At 44.8% G+C, this 19321-nt stretch overlaps 2 non-coding genes across 2 annotated transcripts; both read left to right on the forward strand.

Annotated features, from left to right (window-relative positions):
- Positions 1 to 2148: 2148 nt before the first annotated feature.
- LOC120938565 lies at positions 2149 to 2340 on the forward strand. The gene has a single exon (XR_005749136.1). It is a non-coding gene; the product is annotated as a U2 spliceosomal RNA (small nuclear RNA).
- Positions 2341 to 8377: 6037 nt separating this feature from the next.
- On the forward strand, positions 8378 to 8566 carry LOC120938645. Its single transcript, XR_005749190.1, has one exon. It is a non-coding gene; the product is annotated as a U2 spliceosomal RNA (small nuclear RNA).
- The last annotated feature ends 10755 nt before the right edge of the window (positions 8567 to 19321 follow it).

The raw sequence follows: 19321 nt of genomic DNA on the forward strand, positions 1-19321 counted from the left end.
ACGTGGACTACAAAATCCTCGCCAAGGTTTTGGCCAACAGGCTGAAATCTGTCATCGGATAGATCATCCACCCGGATCAAACTTGTGGCATTCCTGGTCGCAGGATTGCGGACAGCCTTGCGCTTGTCCGGGACACGGTCCAGTACATTCATGGCCGCCGTGTGCACGCGGCCCTGGTCAGTCTTTACCAGGAGAAGGCCTTTGACCATGTCTCCCATGAGTTTATGTGCAGAACCCTGTGCAGGTTTGGTCTTGGGGGAACTGTTTTGTTCGTATGTGAATGTGATGTATAAGGACATTTGTAGTTTGGTGTTGGTAAATGGCTGGAAAACTGACCCCTTTTCAATTTTCTCCGGGGTCAGACAAGGCTGCCCTCTCTCACCTCTGCTTTTTGTTTGCTGTATAGAGCTATTCGCCCGAAGCATCAGACAGAACCCAGAGATCAGAGGGATCACCGCACCAGGACCAGAAAGACGGGAGGTCAAGTGCTCGCTCTACATGGATGACGTGACGGTGTTCTATGCCGACCGGCGCTCCATCGACACACTCGTCCGGACGTGTGAGGACTTCGGCCAAGCTTCAGGGGCAAATGTCAACTGCGGGAAGTCGGAAGTCATGCTCTTCGGAAAGTGGTTCCTGCCTTCTTCTGCACCCATCCCGTTCAACATCAAAGCGGACTTCATCAAAATTCTCGGAGTCTGGTTTGTTGCGGAAGGCGCAGCCCTAAAGTCCTGGGAGGAAAGACTGGCGAAAATGAGACAGAAGTTTGGACTTTGGAGCCACAGAGAACTTACCATCGAAGGGAAAACACTGGTACTCCGCAGCGAGATTCTCCCTGTGTTGCAGTACCTCGCCCAGGCTTGGCCCCCCCCCCCCCGGGTTAACACTTGCAAGGCCATCACCAGGGCGGTGTTTCACTTCATCTGGAGCTCCAAAATGGACAGAGTGAAGCGGGCGGTTATGTTCAAGGAACCCCTCAAAGGCGGTAAGGGAGTGCCCGACATCGCAACACTACTGAGGGTGTTCTTTGCTTGTAACTGTATCCGCAGGACTTTGGTTGACAGAACAGTGGACTCTGGCGGTAACTCCATGTCCCGTTTTTTCCTCCTACCTCTTTGGAGGTCTCTCAGATGGGACAAATGGGACAGCTCCGTCCCCTATAACTGGGACACTCCATGGTATTACTTGGACACTTTCGAGTTCATCAAGGAGCTGGGGCTGCATGGAGTTAAGCCCGACTTGTGGAAGCCAAAAACTATCCACAAGTTGATTAGAGCATCGGATATCATTGAGACTATTCCAGGCCTCCCTTCAGCCACTTGTAAAGTGGTCTGGAGGAATGTTTCTTCAAAGAGACTCACCAACAGGCACAAAGATCTGGCATGAATGGCAATCCAAGGGAGTTTGTCGCTGAGGACATTCATGCATGCCAGAAACCTGTGCAGATACAGGCACTGCCCCTTTTGTATCATCCAGGAGGAAACTGCTTTCCATGTTTTCTGGGAGTGCCCCTTTGCACAGAGCCTGTTGAGGGCCTTGGAACCTGAACTTAAAGACTTTGTACTACAGACTGCTATTACACACTTTGGTGTGTTAAACGGACTCTTCTGTGGGACCCACTCACAGGAGGACATTGACAGTGCCTGGCGGGTGCTGTGCTGCTTCAAGGACGCCGTATGGTGTGCCAGAAAACGCCTCATCCACCAGCGGGAGAGGATGTCCATCGCGGATTGTCGCAGACTGACCTTCAGTCTACTCAGAGACTATCACCTGATGAACTATACGGAGGAAGAGGACGTCTAAAGATTTCCCCTCCCCCTCCCAACTGTGTGTATCCATTGGTAGTTCAATAAAGCTTCGGGCCTGTGAACTTTTTCCTCCCCCCCACCCCACCTCCTCCTCCCACCCATCACATCCGTTGCCCAGTTGAACGCTATTTTCTTTTGACAGTTTAATGACTTAAAATATGACATGTTTTTTGGAAGTACTGATTTCAGGGTAATGCGGCGTCATGCATGATGTGATGCTACAGGGTATATTACTCTGTACAACACATTGGGCATCATACCGCAGAATGTGTGAAAGAATGTAATTTATCTGTACGCTTGGAACTGAATGTACCCTGTTGAAGTATTTGTTTTTTGTATATTTTCTTTGAAAAATAAAGTATACATTTTCAATCAAAAATCTGTTCTTATCAGTTTAATATCTGATACGTCCTCTATCTGGGGACCATATATTAAATGGATTTTTAGAACAGGGAGATGGAAGAAGAGCTTGCTCTGTCCACTTCACGCATCGACCTGGTATTGCAGTACCTCCAGGACCGGTGCACCCCTCTCTTACGCAGTGTCAAAAAATAGATTTAACTGGAACATCATCCAACTTGTTTGTCTTGTGTGTTCTTGAGTTGCTTGCTGACAATGTTTCTTGCTTAAACTCGGTTCCGTGCTCTAATAAACTGGCATTTAACCTTTGTGTCTTTGTCTTCATTGCTTCTTGTCACTTTCTTGCCAAATGCCACTACTTTATCAAGTTACCTATACAGCAACACCTAGATTTAGTCAGGGCATCCAATTTTCGACAAGTCAGCTAGTCTTCTACTCCTCGCTCTCTCTTTCCTAAGGCCCAAAATGAAGCCTTCGATAAGCAGTGACCACTCTGCTGTCAAACAAGGGGGCTGAATTCGCTCCATTGCTGTGTGCCTTGCTGCATGCAGCAACTAGCTTGAAAAGTCAGCTGTGGCAAGGGTTTTTTATTTTTATCCGGAGGATCGATCCCTTGGTCTTTGACTCCCTCTAGTGGCCCTCGATTTTCTTCCACGTTATGTTAACTAAGTCCACGTTATGCTAACTAGGAGGCCGGCACATGCAAATGATTTTCCTTGTTGAACGTGCACGAGGAGCAACGAGAAGCACCTGAATCTGTGCAATTCTTATTTAGGGATGACTGAGGGTCATGACTGGGCTCCAGCAGTGTTGGGCAGGTGTCAGAAAAGGGTGGATTGGCCAGTAGACAGGGGGATTAGGCCTGTAGGCCAGCGACACCCGTCTGGCTGCGGATTCACACCTCCGGACAGCCTAGACTGGGGGGAAGGGCGTTTGCCGGGTACAGGCAAACGGGCAACTCTCAGCGAGCCCTCCGGTGGGGCCAGAAAGCCGCTCGCTAGGAACAGAGAATAATTGGGTTATTGCTTCTCTGCCTTTTGGCAAAGATCCAGTGTAGTTCTGCTGCGCTGGTGATTAGTCAAGAGGTGCCCGGGGTACCCGACGGTCGGCCTTGGGGGGATCGTTCCTCTTCGGAGGGGCCCCCCTTGCTGCTATTGGCCTTAGGCTTAGTCCCCGGGCAACGGGAAGCGATCGCCTTCCTAAAGGCGTAGGTGGTCGGTTGGCGGAGCCAGGGGGTTCCCCTTGTGGGTCCCCTTAGGTGGGCGAGCGGATCCTTGGACCTTCTTTCAGGATGGCGAGCCGTGGGCTGAAGGACTCATTGAGGTTCCTGGTGATGCCAGGCTTTAAGGAGCAAGTTACGTTGAAGACGATCGTTGTGGACGTGTTGATGGAGACCTTTAATACCGCGGTGAGGGATATTATGTGTTTACAGGATGTTCCCAATCAGGGAATTTATGATGTGACCTTATCTTCCACAGCGGTTTGCTGGAACATCTACGAGGAAGCTGTTAAAAGAAAAGGGGAAGGAGCCTTGAAGTTGCTACAGGTAATCCCGTTATTCATGGAGGAAGAGAAAGTGATTGTTGTGCACATGTACAATCCATTTGCAGACCCGGTACTTGTAAGAGCCTTTCTGGATAATTACTGTGAGGTGTTAAGAGGGGGAGAACCTATCCTGAATAGGTACAAGATTTGGACAGGAAAATACAGATTTTCTGGCAGGTTTAAGTTGGACCCAACGTGTATTGGGGGCGTGAGACGGCCACCGCCCGTCTTTACGGTCGGAGGAGAGAGGGGTTTCTTATTTTATCAAGGCCAGCCTAAATACTGCAGGAAGTGCTTGATGTATGGCCATACAAGTGATGAATGTGACTCGTCCGAAAGATGCAGGCTTTGTCAGCAGGTGGGACATAAGGCCAAGGATTGTAAAGCGGGGAAGGTATGCGACATTTGTAAGCGTGCTGGTCATCTGGCCAGGCAGTGCCCGGAATACGAAAGGGAGCGCAAAAAGTACCAAATTGGGAGGAGAAGCGAAAGAACGGAGGGGCAGACAAGAAGGGGGGGCTGAGCAGAATGCTCCCAAAGGGGGGCATGCCAGCGAAACCCCGAGGTCTGCACCCAGTGACGTTCCACCCGGTGACGCAGCTGGGGCGAGTGGCGGAGTGGGGTCAGGTGCGGACGCAGCAGCGGATGATGCCGGCCACGGCTCTGCAACCCCCCAGATGGCAGAGGGTGTAGGTGGAGACCACACGGGTGGTCCCAACAGTGATGCTAACTCCCCATGTGAAGAGGAGATGGAGGTGAGTGGAGCTGCGGAGCAACCCCAGGACTTGTCGGAAAGAGTGGAAGTGGTTATTGAGGGGGCTGAGCAGGTGTCCAGTCCAGCATGTAGTCCTGTTGTGGCACCAGTATTGATTGGAGACATTTCCTCTAGTGAGGAGGAGGAGGAAATGGAGGATGAGGATGGTGATGAGGACGACGGTGAGGAAGATGGTAGCGACGAAAGCTTGGAGTGCGGGCAGCGTGTGATTTATACCCCCGGTTCGGAGACTCAGGTTGCTGGGAAACGAACTCGGGTGGAGAAGGTGGAGAGTGGGGAGAAGGGCTCTCTACATATTGCTTCCCCTGGGGCCTCTGAAGAGGAGGTCGCCAGCTCACCAAGGCTAAGAAGAAGTCGCAGAGTGAGACAGGAAAAGGCTGGTCTGCAGAAGGATTAATGTTTTTTTATGATGGCTGATTTTTCTTTATTTTTGATCATGGCCCTTATTGTGGCTTCCCTGAACGTTAGGAGCTTGCAAGCCGGTGTCAGGAGGGCTCTAGTTATGGATTTCTTAGGATCTGTGAAAGCAGACATTATTTGTGTACAGGAGTGCGGGGTGGAGGACCTGTATGGCATCTCGGAGTGGGGGAAGGGGGTGGCTGTGTGGGCACCCTGCTGTGAATCCAGAGCTGAAGGAGTCGGGGTGCTTTTGAAAAATGATGAAATTAAAGTTCTATCATATGAGGAAATAGTGCCTGGAAGGTGCTTGGCAGTGATGTTAGAATATGAAAATGAGAAGTTACGTTTAATCAACTGCTATGCACCACAAGATAAAAGAGGACGGAAGCTTTTTTTGAATACATTGAAACTTCAGTTACCGGGTAGAGTGCCAACTATTGTCACCGGGGACTTTAACTGTGTGAGAAAGGGGTGTGACAGGCACGGTACCAGTGAGGGAGGGGGGGTGGATGTGACTTCCCGACTCTTAAATGAGCTAATTGAGGATTTTAGGCTTAAAGATCTTGCGATGGTGGTGGAGGGGGAGCAGGCGGCACATACGTACTTTTGTGATAAAGGGACTGTATCCTCACGGATTGACTTACTGTTGGTGTCCGAATTTGTGAGAGTTGAGGCATACGAGACGATTCCAATTCTTTTTTCGGATCATAAAATGTTGTGTTGCAAGTTGATGATGGGAGGAGGAGTGAAGTTTGGGGATGGCTGGTGGAAGTTAAATGTGACAGTACTGAAGGATGAGGAGGTGTGTGGTAAATGCAGTACTTACCTGTAAGAATTGGTGGAGCAGAAGGGGGGGATTGGGCCAAAGCGTGCTTGGCAACATTTTTACAGAGAATATGTAGGATGAAGGCTGTGGAAAGAAAAGAGAGAGAGATGGCTGTGATAAAGAAACTACATTTCTTGTATAAATGTAAAAAGTTGGGTATTGACGTGGATGAAGATCTAAAGAATGTGAGAGAAATAAGGGATAAGTTCTTGAAAGAGAAAGGAAAAACTATTGTGTTTAATGCTAAAATTAAAGATTTGGAGGAGGGGGAGCAGTGTTCAAGGTATTTTTTTTAAAAAGGCCTTTTCTAGTAGGAAAACTATGACTACAGTGTTGGCAGGGGAGGAGGAGGTGAAGGGTGAGAGGTTGATGGAGGAGGTTTTTTCTTTTTACAAAAATCTGTATAAAAAAGGTACAAGAAGGAGTGCAGGAGGAGGAACAGGAGGAGTACTGTTGTGTGCTGGAGAAGTGCTTAGAGAAGGAGGAGGCGGAAGGATTGCTGGACGAAGTTACTGAGCTGGAAATAGAAAGCGTTATGAAGAAGATGCATAAGAATAAATCTCCGGGGAAGGATGACGGAAGTTGTTAGGTATTGTGTTTCCAAGGGGAAATTGTCGGCTACTATGAAGGAGGGGGCAATAACTTTGTTGTTTAATAAGGGGGACCGGCGGGAAATTAAGAATTGGCGTCCGATCACGCTACTAAACGTGGACTATAAAATAGTGGCCAAAGTATTAGCCAGCAGGCTTAGCTTGGTGATACACCAATTGGTGGGGGAGGGCCAGGTTTGTGCTGTCCCTGGGCGGAGGATTTCGGACATTTTGATTTTATTACGGGACGTAGTTTCGTATGCTCAGCTGAACAATGTGCCATTGGCCCTTATGGGGATAGATCTGGAGAAGGCATACGACAGGGTGGCTCACTCCTTCTTGTTTAAAGTTCTGCAGAAGATGGGGATCCCAATACCTTTTTTGAGGACCCTGAGAGGGTTGTATGGAGGAATTGTAAGCCAAGTTTTAGTCAATGGCAATCTGTCAGACTTTTTTCCGGTTATGGCTGGGGTAAGGCAAGGATGCTCCTTGTCGCCCTTAATGTTCATTTGTGCCATAGAACCTCTTTTGCGGCACGCACAGAGGGATAAGGTGATAAAGGGAGTCTTTCTTCCAGGGAGCGGAGGAGAATGTGTCAAGTCAGTCTGCTACATGGACGATGTTACTTTTGTCTGTTCCTCTAAGGCTGACGCCCGGAGAGCGGAGTTACACCTGAATTTGTTTGGTGGCGTGTCAGGGCTGAAGGTTAACTGGCAGAAGAGCCAGATTAGCATGCTGAGCGGATCCGGAGTATTGAAGGAGGTGAGAGTGAAAGTGGTGGACTCGGTTGTGATCCTGGGGACGCAGTTCGGAAGGAACTTGCTGAATCAAGTCAACGCAGAGAAAGCCATGGAGAAGGTCCGGAGGAAGGTGGACTTCTGGAAGTTAAGGAAGCTGTCTTTTACAGGGAAGGTGCTGGTGATTAAAGCAGTGATTCTGCCATTGCTGCTTTATTATAGTCTGGTTTTCCCTCCGAATCCAGGATGGATGCCGAAGATAGAAAGAGTTCTGTTTATCTTTTTCTGGGGAAGCAACATGGAGAGGGTGGAACGGAACACTGTGAGGAAGAGCCCAGAAGGTGGAGGCTGTGGGTTTCCTGATATCTCAGCCTTTTTGAAAATGCACCATTGGTTGGCACATTATAAAGCCTTTTTTTGCGGGGGGTAAGGCCGCTTTTTTAATGAGGTATTTGGCTGGGTGGGCCCTTATAAAGTGGGGCTGGTGCAGGAAGGACTTGTCAAGGCCGATGGCTTTGGTAACCTCACCCTTTTATTTAAAGCTGGTTTCCTTTTTTAATCTAAATGAACTGAAGGAATTGAGCGGTAAGGCCATGGATAAAAATAGTCTGGTGAGGTGGATGCGGAGAGGGGAGGTAGGATCAAACATTAGTGGTCTTGGCTCTAGATTAACGGAGGCATGTTGGAAACGGTTCTTGCTAGGGGGTGCCTCGAATAGGCAGAAGGAAATTTCTTGGCTGGCTTTCCACGGAGCCCTGTTAACGAAGACTTTTTTGAAATAAAGAGACCTGGCCAGGGATGAGATATGCCCAAGGAAAGGGTGCAATGACGTCGAAACAGTGGAGCATGTGTTTTTCTATTGTTCATTTGCACAGGGAGCTGGAGGGAAGTTGGCTCCCTTTATGGAAGAGGTTTTGGGGGTCAAAAGTTTGCAGAAGGTGGTTTGGTGGAGGGGCGGAGGTCAACACAAAGGAAAATTTGGATTTTTTCAGCAATCATGAAAGAAGTGATGTGGGATGTAAGGTGTTGGGAAGCGAGGAGAAAATTTTGGGCATCTGAGACTGATTGTGTGAATATGATTTTGGCAAAATTGTACGTGGTGATGTTGGTGGATAAGAGGTGGATGAAGCGAATGAGTATTGGGGGTGGAGTAGGTGGAAGAGGGGTGGAGGGTGGGGGTAGGGGATTGTATTTTGTATTTTAATTGTTATTATGTTTTGTGACTTTTAAACTGTTTTGAGGTAAAGTAAAGTGTGCCCAGATGATGAGTAAAGCATTGTACCTGGAAAGAACTTGGGCGGAACATTCTTTGTGAGTAGAGATGTGCGGAAGTATGGACATGCTTAAGACCTGATGGGAACAAAAAAAAAAAATCTGTTCTTATCAGTTTAATATCTGATACGTCCCCTATCTGGGGACCATATATTAAATGGATTTTTAGAACAGGGAGATGGAAGAAGAGCTTGTTCTGTCCACTCCACGCATCGACCTGGTATTGCAGTACCTCCAGGACCAGTGCACCCCTCTCTTATGCAGTGTCAAAAAATAGATTGAACTGGAAAATCATCCAACTTGTTGGTCTTGTGTCTTCTTGTTGCTGACAATGTTTCTTGCTTAAACTCGGTTCCTTGCTATAATAAACTGGCATTTAACCCTTGTGTCTTTTTGTCTTCATTGCTTCTTGTCACTTTCTTGCCAAATGACACCACTCTATGAAGTTACCTATTCAGCAACACCTAGATTTAGTCAGGGCATCCAATTTTCGACAAGTCAGTCAGCTAGTGTTCTACTCCTCGCTCTCTCTCCTAAGGCCCATAATGAAGCCTTCGATAAGCAGTGACCACTCTGCTGTCAAACAAGGGGGCTGAATTTGCTCCATTGCTGTGTGCCTTGCTGCATGCAGCAGCTAGCTTGAAAAGTCAGCTGTGGCAAGGGTTTTTTATTTTTATCTGGAGGATCCCTTAGTCTTTGACTCCCTCTAGTGGCCCTCGATTTTCTTCCACGTTATGTTAACCAAGTCCACGTTATGCTAACTAGGAGGCCGGCACATGCAAATGATTTTCCTCGTTGAACGTGCCAGAGGAGCAACGAGAAGCACCTGAATCTGTGCAATTCTTATTTTGGGATGACTGAGGGTCATGACTGGGCTCCAGCAGTGTTGGGCAGGTGTCAGAAAAGGGTGGATTGGCCAGTAGACAGGGGATTAGGCCTGTAGGCCAGCGACGCCCGTCTGGCTGTGGATTCACACCTCCGGACAGCCTGGACTGGGGGGAAGGGCGTTTGCCAGGTACAGGCAAACGGGTAACTCTCAGCGAGCCCTCCGGTGGGGCCAGAAAGCCGCTCGCTCGGAACAGAGAATAATTGGGTTATCGCTTCTCGGCCTTTTGGCTAGATCAAGTGTAAATGCTGATCTGTCACTATGCTGTCCAGAAGAGTTTTCTGACTGTGCCCTTGGCCTTTGAACTTTGTTCACTGCTGCTATTGGGGGTGAGTTGGAAGCTTGGAAGGATACTGAGCTGGAAAGCTGTACCCTCGGCCTTCATTTTGTATTTGCATTTTGTTGCTGCTATTGGGGGAGGGCCGGAAAGTAAGGCGGGACCCAATCGAGCTATTTATAGCTATTTTTGATTACCAAAGAATATGGCGGAGCAAAGGAAAACCGGAGGTGCGGAAGAGGTTCGTGGAGACTATGCCTCTGAGATTTTTGGAATGAAGGATACCATCCGCTTCATTGTGTCACCTGAGTTCCGAGGACAGAAGGACCTGCGCTTTTTGTACAAGGAAATTTTTGGACCAATCTTGGAGATTGACATGATGGATTATTTTTGTGTTCAATATTTTTTTGCAAGAGGTACCGTTGATGTTACTCTGATTAGCTGTGGAGCCTGTGAAGAGGCGTATTCACGGTACAAGAGTAATAGGAAGAAAACTGTTTTTGACAGTATCAAAGTGTTACCACTCTTTCAGATGGAGGCAAAGATGGTAACCGTACATATGTACGATCCCTTTATTTCACAATTAGGAGACTTTTCTTTATAAATTTTGTAAAAAAGTCATCTTCAAGGGAGATGGACGAAATTCCTTTGGGGTGTGGAATGGCAAGAGGAGATTCCTTGTCCAATTCAGAAGAGAGCCGGACGGCGGAGTTCTGAGACCACCCCCAGTTGTCTTTATAAACAGGAGCAGAGGATATCTGTTCTATTCAGGCATGCCAAGTTTTTGCAAAAAATGCCGTGGGTATGGGCATGAAGATGGTGATTGCGGCAGATGCTTGGAATGCAAAGAAGGAGAACCTCATACAAAAATGAATTGCCCAAAGAGGAAAGTAGTAGTGGTAGTGCCACCCGAAGAAACCCCTCAAGAACAACCGGCGGAAACGCCCCAAGGGGAAGTAGTGGAGGAGGATAACCGGGAGGCAGAAAAAAGAGAGGAAAAAACAGAGGATAATGGAAGTGCAGAAAGGACGGAAAAAGAAATGGAAACCCAAGACGTAACAACAGTGCCGGAATCAGTGGAGGTGGTAGCGGAAACGGCAGAAATGCAGGTAGATGTAAAGTCACTTAAAAGAAGTGCGGAAGAAAGAGAAGTAACAGAAGAAGAAGTAATCGAGGCCAGAGAAAAGAAGACCCGGGTGACGGAGACTGAAATACTCGGGGATATCTCCTTGAGCGAGGAAGAAGAACTGAATATAGAAGAGTTCCCATCTGGAAAACAAGAGGACGGCGGGGAGAGTCCTGGCCTCTGTAGATTACTAAGCTGATTAGAGTAGCCTCCCTGAACGTAAGGAGTCTGAGGAGCCCGAGGAGGAGGGTGGCTCTTTATGACTTATTGGAGCTTCAGGGCCTGGATATAATCTTATTACAAGAATGTAATTTAGAAAAAACGGTTAAATTATGATTGTATCAAAGAATTCTGGAAGGGTAATGCTGCCTTTTCTGGAGGAAATGATAACAAATGCGTTGGAGTTGGAATACTAACTTCTAAAGAATGGGACATTACGGAAAGTGAAGAACTATACCCAGGAAGACTCTTGATGACAAAATTGCAAAAAGGTGAGCAGAAATTAAAAGTTTTTTATATCTATGCTTCCAACGAAAAGGAGGAAAGAAAATAATTATTTGAAGTTTTACAACTATTCATGCTGGGCACAGATCCAATAATAGTTGGAGGAGATTTTAATTGTTCTTTAGACAATGATCAAAAAAGAGACAGCTCAATTAGTGTTCTGAAAGATACGGTAACATCAATAAATCTAAAAGATCTATGGGAAGTTTGTGGATCAGATCTAAAGAAAAAATAAACATGGAAAAACAAAAAAGCTGAATCCAGGATTGACTATATTTTTATATCAGACACTATTCGCGCAAAACAGTATGATACAAAAGAAACATGTTTTTCGGATCATACATTTTTAACAAGCATTGTAGAGATCGATGGAGGCATCCAAAAGAAATCCCCATACTGGAAATTGAACATCTTACTATTAAAAGAAGACAAAATAAAAGCAGAGTTTGAAAACGTTTACAAAAAATGGAAAGAAGATAAAGAAAAATACGTTGATATTTTTGTATGGTGGGATGAAGGTAAAAAAATCTTCAAGAATTTCTTTATAAAAAAAGGGAAAGAACTGGCAAAAGAGAAAAGAGACATATATAAGAAGTTAAATGCCAGATTACAGGTCTTTCTTCGTTTCGCTAGTGAAGGCATTGAAGTTGAGGAAGAAATAGAGAAGACAAAAAAATAAATAAGAAAGACATTGGAAGAAAAAGGAAAACAGATAATATTTAATGCAAGAGTCAAAAACCTGGAAGAAGATGAAAAGTGTTCGAAATATTTTTTTAAGAAAATTATTGGTAAAAAACATGAAATGAAGAAAATTGAAGGTGAATCGTCAACAAGTGGAAAATTGGATAAAGTGAAAAGCTTTTATGATGACCTATTTAATAAAAAGAAGATTGAGTCACTGGCAGAATTTTTTATTCAAAATCTGGACAAAAAATTAAATAAGAATGAACAAGAGTTTTTAACACAAGATTTTAGCTTGGAAGAAATTTTAACAGTTATTAAAAGTTTTGACAGTTCTAAAACACCCAGAAATTACGGATTACCGGTAGAATTTTATAAATGTTTTTGGGAAATTTTAAAAGAAGATTTTTTACAAATTATCGATAGAGTCTCAAAGAACTTTTTACTACCGGAGTCTTGGAACGAAGGAGTGATTGTACTAATATTCAAAAAGGGTGATAAGGAACAGATGAAAAAATTGGAGACCAATAACATTACTGAACTGCGATTATAAAATTTACGCTAAGCTTATCGCTAACAGGATTAAAAGATGCGTGGGATCCATTATTGATGAAGATCAATCTTGTGCGGTACCTGGAAGAGTGATCTCAGACTCACTCATTTTGATCCGAGATGTTATTTGGGACGTAAAAGATAGAAACCAGAAGATTGCTTTAGTATCTCTTGATTTTGAAAAAGCATACGACAGAGTGGCTCACGATTTTTTATTTAAAACATTGGAAAAAATGGGTTGTCCAGAAAAAATACTCAAGCAGATTATAAGTTTATGTGGAAATGCTTTTAGCAAAGTATCTGTCAATGGATTCCTATCTGACAAAATTAAATTACTGAGTGGGGTAAAACAGGGATGCCCCCTGTCACCCATCCTTTTTATATGTGCAATAGAACCACTTTTGTGCTCAGTACGGAAAGATAAAGTGATTGAAGGCTTTTTTATTCCAGGAAATGAAGGAAAACAAACAAAAACAATAGCCTATATGGACGATGTCACCTTAATTGTTAAACATTTTAAAAGTTTAAAAAGAACACTGAGAACAGTAAGCTGGTTTTGTGAAGGTTCAGGTTTTAAAGTAAATTTAGATAAATCAGGAGTTTTTACAATTGGACAATTTTATACAAAACCGGACCTAAAAATCCCCAAAGTTTCAGAAATAAAAGTCCTCGGAATATGGTTTTCAGAAAATTGTGGAAATTATAAGAATTGGGAGTCTCTTCTGGAAAGAGTGAAGAAAAAAGTGGATTTAGAGGAGGCACTGCTTGTTCTGGCGGATCCCTCCTTTGGGAGACTCGTCCAGGAGCATCGCCAATGGGCTAACCAGGAGACCTCCTGATTTATGCAATACCCCTGATGTGCCATCGGTGGGGGCTGACTCCTCCGCTACCTTCTCTTCTGTCTTTTGCTCCCTCGCCTTTCTTTCTTCTTCTACCCCTCTTGTTTTCTTTTCTTTCTTTGTGTCAGTCCACTGTATCTCTTTTAATTTTATTTATTTTTTAATAATTTACTATTTTATTTCGTTTTTACTTTGTTTTTGCCTGTTCATTGCAGATTGTGATTAATGTCAAGCGGCCATGTGGTGCTCAGGTGCCCAGCTTTGCCTCGGGCGCTCAGGATGTTCTTGGAATGTTCCCTTGTTTCACTGTTACTTTAGGAATGTACTTAGCATTGCAGGCGGTAGGGGTTCGGGTCATATCCCGCCCCCCACTTGCTGGGGGGGGCGCCTGCTCAAGTGGACCAAACGTCCGGGGTGGACGGATGACCTCCGCTCCCTTACTTTTCCAGAGTCCCATTCCTGATGCATGCCCGACTCTGTTCGGATTATGTTAAGTAATGATATTCCACTGTCAATGTATCTTGTATTTGTTTTGACTTTCTTTTAAAATAAAATACTAATTATATAAAAAAAAAAAAGAAAAAAGTGGATTTTTGGAAATTAAGATCATTAAGCATGGAAGGGAAGATATTGATTATTAAACAAGTGATTTTACCAATTATTTTATATGTTTCAATGGTTTTCTTCCCACCAGCTGTAATTCTGAAGAGACTGACTAAAATTTGCTTCAATTTTTTTTGGGGTTCAAAAATGGAAAGAATAAGGAGGGATGAAATTTACAAACCAAAAGAAAAAGGAGGTAAAAGCTTTCCGGATTAAAAAAAAATTTGGTGTCTAAAATATTTTTCGCATGTCTTCAATAGATTAATGAATAAGGAATCGCGGAACAATGCCTTTTTAAAATATCAACTAGGATTCTATTCCAAAAGATATAAATGGATGAAGCATGACCATCTAAAACCTATGAGAGGGATGCCACCTGAATATTACATCATACTAGGAAAAACATTTCAAGAATATAAATTAATGGATGTAGAAGAAGAAATTCTAAAGGATTATCAAAAATTAAAGAAAATTATGGAAAAGAGAACAATTGTTAGTCCGATTAAAAATTACAAAAGGAATTTGAGAAGTAGGGATGAGCCGAACATACACGGGTTCGGTTCGCACCAGAACGGTCGAACAGACCGCGGTTTCGAACGAACATTTAGAAGTCTATGGGACTCGAACGTTCGAATTCAAAAACGCTCATTTTAAAGACCAATATGCAAGTTATTGATGGAAAACGTCTTTGAGAACCCGGGTCTTGTCCCAGGGAACATGTATCAATGGAAAAAAAAGTTTTAAAAACTGTAGTTTTTTCTTGAGCAGCGATTTTAATGATGCTTAAAGTGAAAAAAAAAATTCCTTTTAAATATGGTACCTGCTGGGTGTCTATAGTAGTGGCACGTGTTTAGAAATGTCCCTGCACAACATGAGATTACTCTCAGAAAAAAGTAATTTAATACTGCTCGCGGCTTTAATGTAATGGTTGATCCCTGCACTATGGATAAAAATCATTGAACAAAATAGCATGAGTTTCCCCGCCACCACTCCCCCCAGGTCATTACAAGACCCAGTGCCGATCCTGACCTCCTTGGGGCCCTAAGCAAAATGACATGGCACATTAAAATGAGAATCGGGGGGGCGCTGACGACAGTGACATGTCACATTAAAGAAAGTTGAGAAGCGGGGGGAGGGGGTGTTCTGCTGTCGGAAATGACTCAGCCAGTGAGATTAGAAGCGGGGTGAGGGGGCGAAAATGACTTCTCACCAGGCGGGGCCTTTAGTAATTTGGGGGGCCCTTTGCAGCTTTGCGGGACCCTAAGCGCCTTGCATAGTGAGCCTATAGCGAGGACCAGCCCTGACAAGACTGTCTGGCCCTATATACTTTGAACAGCAGTATACAGGCATTGCAAACAAGATAAGGACTGTAGGTTTCTTAAGTAGAATCAGAACCATGTCATACTTTGCTCCTGCATATTGCACAATTTCCCAAAGAGACCCTCAACAAACTACATGACACTTGTGCCTGATGAGGCCACTCAGGGCCGTCTTAATAGCATCATGGGGCCCTGGGAAAAGTAATGCTCTGGGGCCCCTACAATAGAGACAGTGCATGTAAACAGAAATCAAGTAGGTAGAAGGTAGGGGATAACTGGGATGTAGAGGGGCAGCATGGGCTGCCCCAATTTCGGGGCAGCCCGGGCTCAAGGACCAGCTGCTTTGGGGAAAGGGCAGGGGCCCCCCATGCAGCTGGGGCCCCCAGGCAGTGCCCAGGTGTGCCCTCTCATTAAGACAGCCCTGAGGCCACTGATGTTCCAGTGTTGCTGGCCCGTGAGACTGTCCATACAGGCTTGGCCCCCCAAAGTGCACGTGCTGTGTGGCAACAATATGTAAATTATTGTAGGGGTGGGGGGGGGCATTACAATGCCAGATCTTGGCTCAAATTATTTTTTTGGTTAAGTAAAATTCTAGAAAAAAGGGGGGTTGCCATCCGGGGCCCCCTTTGAACAAATTCTGTGAAGAACTCCTGTTCTCTGAAGGCCTCCATTACTTCTGCAAGTCAAAATATTGAGAAAAAAAAAAAAATGTCAGTCAAGCCTTAGCTTTCTCCCCATATCTAACCCACAAACTCATCCACTGATCATAAAGTCCAAAGATCAAGTTTATTATTGTCGTACTGCACGCCCGTTTTCACAACATATTCTACCGACGGCGGACTACGTAACTCACGCAATATCGCTTTATACACTGCGCATGCGTGAAGCTCCGCATGTATCCCCGCCTATGACGATCGTTCGCGTGATTGACACGCCCCTTTTCAGTCGTTCCATGCGAGAGTCAGGAGAAGACATGATGGAGGGTAGACATCAAGCTGCAACCAGGCAGGAGAGAGGACAGGCACACCCCAGGAGGAGCAGCAGGAGTTGCAACAAAGCTACCAACATGAGCTTCGAAGAGATGGTGGAGCTGGTGGCTGTCCTTAAAAAGGAGGACTATGACGGGAAAAAAGGGCCTTACAAAAACCCCAATAAAAAGAAGGCACAGATAATGGAGAAGTTGCAGAGGACTCTCCGTGCAAAATTCGGGGTGCAGAGGTCCAGGGAGCAGCTGCGGAAGCGATGGTGTGATTTAAAAATCAGAGAGCAGGACCAGATGGGGAGAATTAGAAGAGTTCTCAGAAGACGTTAGTAAATTTCATGTGTACTCTGAATATTTGTTTTAATTCTTTTGCATAGTTGCCAACATTTGTCCAGGGACACTTTACAGCACAGCTATTAATTACCACACTCACTTCCCCGAAGCTCCACCCACTATGCATAATCTTCGCCAGGCGAAGATTATGCGGAGTGGGTGGAGCTTCGGAGAAGTCAGTGTGGTAATTAACAGCTGTGCTGCAAAGTGCGCCCCTGGAATTTTTTTAAAAATGTTGGCAACTATGCATTTGGTTTTCTTTCAGGTTGTGTATATAGACAGTCCAAGAATAGATGTTTCAAGGTTCCTGTTTGTGGGCATAATACTTGGTTGTTTAATTTTTTTTAAATGTGTATTTTGTGCGTGTACTCGAGAGAGGAGCCGGATTGCAGGAGTTGGGAGTAGGCAGGCCTCCCCCAGAGGCAATCTGCCACCTTTCTCCATGCCCCGGGTGGCAATGGTGGGTGTGTGAGGGGGTCCTCCCACACAGCCCGCCCTACCTGCTCCGCTTTAAAGCCCAACGGGGCAGAGGGACTCCCTATAAGGGAGTGAGAGGATCTACCCCTCTCAACCAGCCCCGTTAGTCCTTCCCCTCTCTTTTTAGAGACCGCGTGGTCAAAGTGCGTGCATGTTAACCCAATTTCGAGTGCATGTAAGTGTGGTTGTTTTTGTGGGAGGGGGGGTGGGCGTACTAAGCGCAAGCTTACCTCGCATAGCACACCCACCGGGAGCCGGACTGAGACCACCAAACTCAATTTACATGTAGCTGAGCACGGGATCCAAACCTCTAGCTGCAAAGGTGAATGGCTTGTCAGCGCAGTGCCAATCGCGTCGAGCCACCGCAGCTCCCCAATACTTGGTTGTTCATTGTATTTAAGATCTTCTTATGCGAGACCAATTTTTTATTGAATGTAGATGTGTTATTAACTAGATTTAAATAATCCAACTTAAGTCATTATACAGTAAAAGGAGAGTATGCTCAGCGCAGAAGTTGATTACACATCTGGACTCACTAGCACAATGGTTGGCATGGCCGATCCGCCCTATAGGCTTGCTATGCAAGCCGCTTAGGGCCCCGCAAATCTGCGAAGGGCCCCCCAAATAACTAGAGGCCCCACCTAGCAAGAATGCATTTTCACCCCCTCACCCTGCTTCTCAACTTGCTGACTGCATGGGAGAAGAGGCAAGAAGTCAGCACCCCTTGCTTCTCAATGTAATGTAAGATGTAATTTCCGACAGCACAACACCCCCTCCCCCCACTTCTCAACTTTCTTTAATGTGACATGTCACTGTTGTCGGCGCCCCCCGCTTCTCATTTTTAATGTGCCATGTCATTTAGCTTTGAGCCCCAGGGAGGTCATGATCGGCACTGAGTGTTGCTCACAACAACAACCTAGTTAGCGTGTCACACAGAGGTGATCCAGTGTATACTTGTTGTTTTTCCAGGTAGGAAACTTGTCCAAAGATAGAGAAATGCAGCAGCTTCGGTAATGGATAAAATCCAGTGTTAAGCTTAGAAGGATTGTAAAAGCAGACAATTGTACTACACTTTTTAAAAAGGAGCATTGATATTCCACTTTCAGGCCTCTAATATTTTTGATTCATCTATCCCTTTTTTTTTACAATCTCATAGGCCGCAAGCAAGCTGCAACAATCCAGCTCACCAACCCCACACCCAGCCAAGCCCCACCCTCGCCGGATGTTCAGGAAGTGAACAATGCCACCACATCAGGTCAGTGTCATACAGCAGTGGTCATCAACCCTGTCCTGCAGGGCCCACTAACAGGCCAGGTTTTATGTATTACCTTGGGGAGATGCAGTCTAGAATACTGCAATCACTGAGGAGCAAATGATATCAGCTGTGATGTATTTCAGTTATCTTGCAAACCTGGCCTGTTAGTGGGCCCTGCAGGGCAGGGTTGATGACCACTGTCATGCAGCACAGCTTCAGTTAATACATGTAGGCCTGCATAATTTTAATACATGTTTTTTCACAAATTTCAGGTGGACGACCTGTTGGTGGCTTAGACACTTCCAGTGCCCAGGTGCTCATCGGCGAGATCATGTCCTGCAGGGCACGAATCGAGGACACGAACCTAGCCCTGGAGAACATTATAAGGGAGAATAAGAGGGTGGACCAAGACCTCAAGAACATTCTTGATATTCTGGGGAGGGTTTAAAAAATAATAATAATAATAATAATAATAATAATAAATATATATATATATATATATATATATATATATATATATATATATATATATATATATATATAAAAAAAAAATTAAACTTTTGTAATTTTGATCCAATAAATATAATTTTGGATACTAAAGAATCTCTGGCTGCCTAAAAGAACAAATGTAGATTTGTGGTGTTTCCATTGACAATGATGAGTATTTAGTAAAGGAAAATAAACATGACACTATGAGAACGTAGGAGAAAGCTAGAATGAACTCAAATTACAAAAGAAGCAAACCAAGAATATTACTAGAACAGGGGCAGAAACATTGGGCCTTAGGCACTGGTGGCGGAGCCCAGATCCAAAAATCTTCTTAATAGCTCTGAGCAAGATCAGTGAGGAGGAAAAGGATATTCAATCAGCAGCATAACAGTCACTCAGCATCAGTCTTGACCACAAAGCACTTACACCCCCTTCCTAACCATATCAATTTTAAGCTTTCCGTGCTCTCACATTTTGAATGAGTCATACAACATTGTACCCGTCTGAAATTTTGGTCCTTTTTTTTCACACAAATAGAGCTTTCTTTTGGTGGTATTTGATCACCTCTGCGGTTTTTATTTTTTGCGCTATAAATGAAAAAATACTTACAATTCTGTAAAAAAAAAAATAAAAAAAAAATTTTTAGTTTAGGTCATATTAGCAGGTTATTTCTCACACACAGCATA

Source organism: Rana temporaria, chromosome 4 (genome assembly GCF_905171775.1).
Source record: "Rana temporaria chromosome 4, aRanTem1.1, whole genome shotgun sequence".
In the NCBI taxonomy this organism is placed as follows: domain Eukaryota; kingdom Metazoa; phylum Chordata; class Amphibia; order Anura; family Ranidae; genus Rana; species Rana temporaria.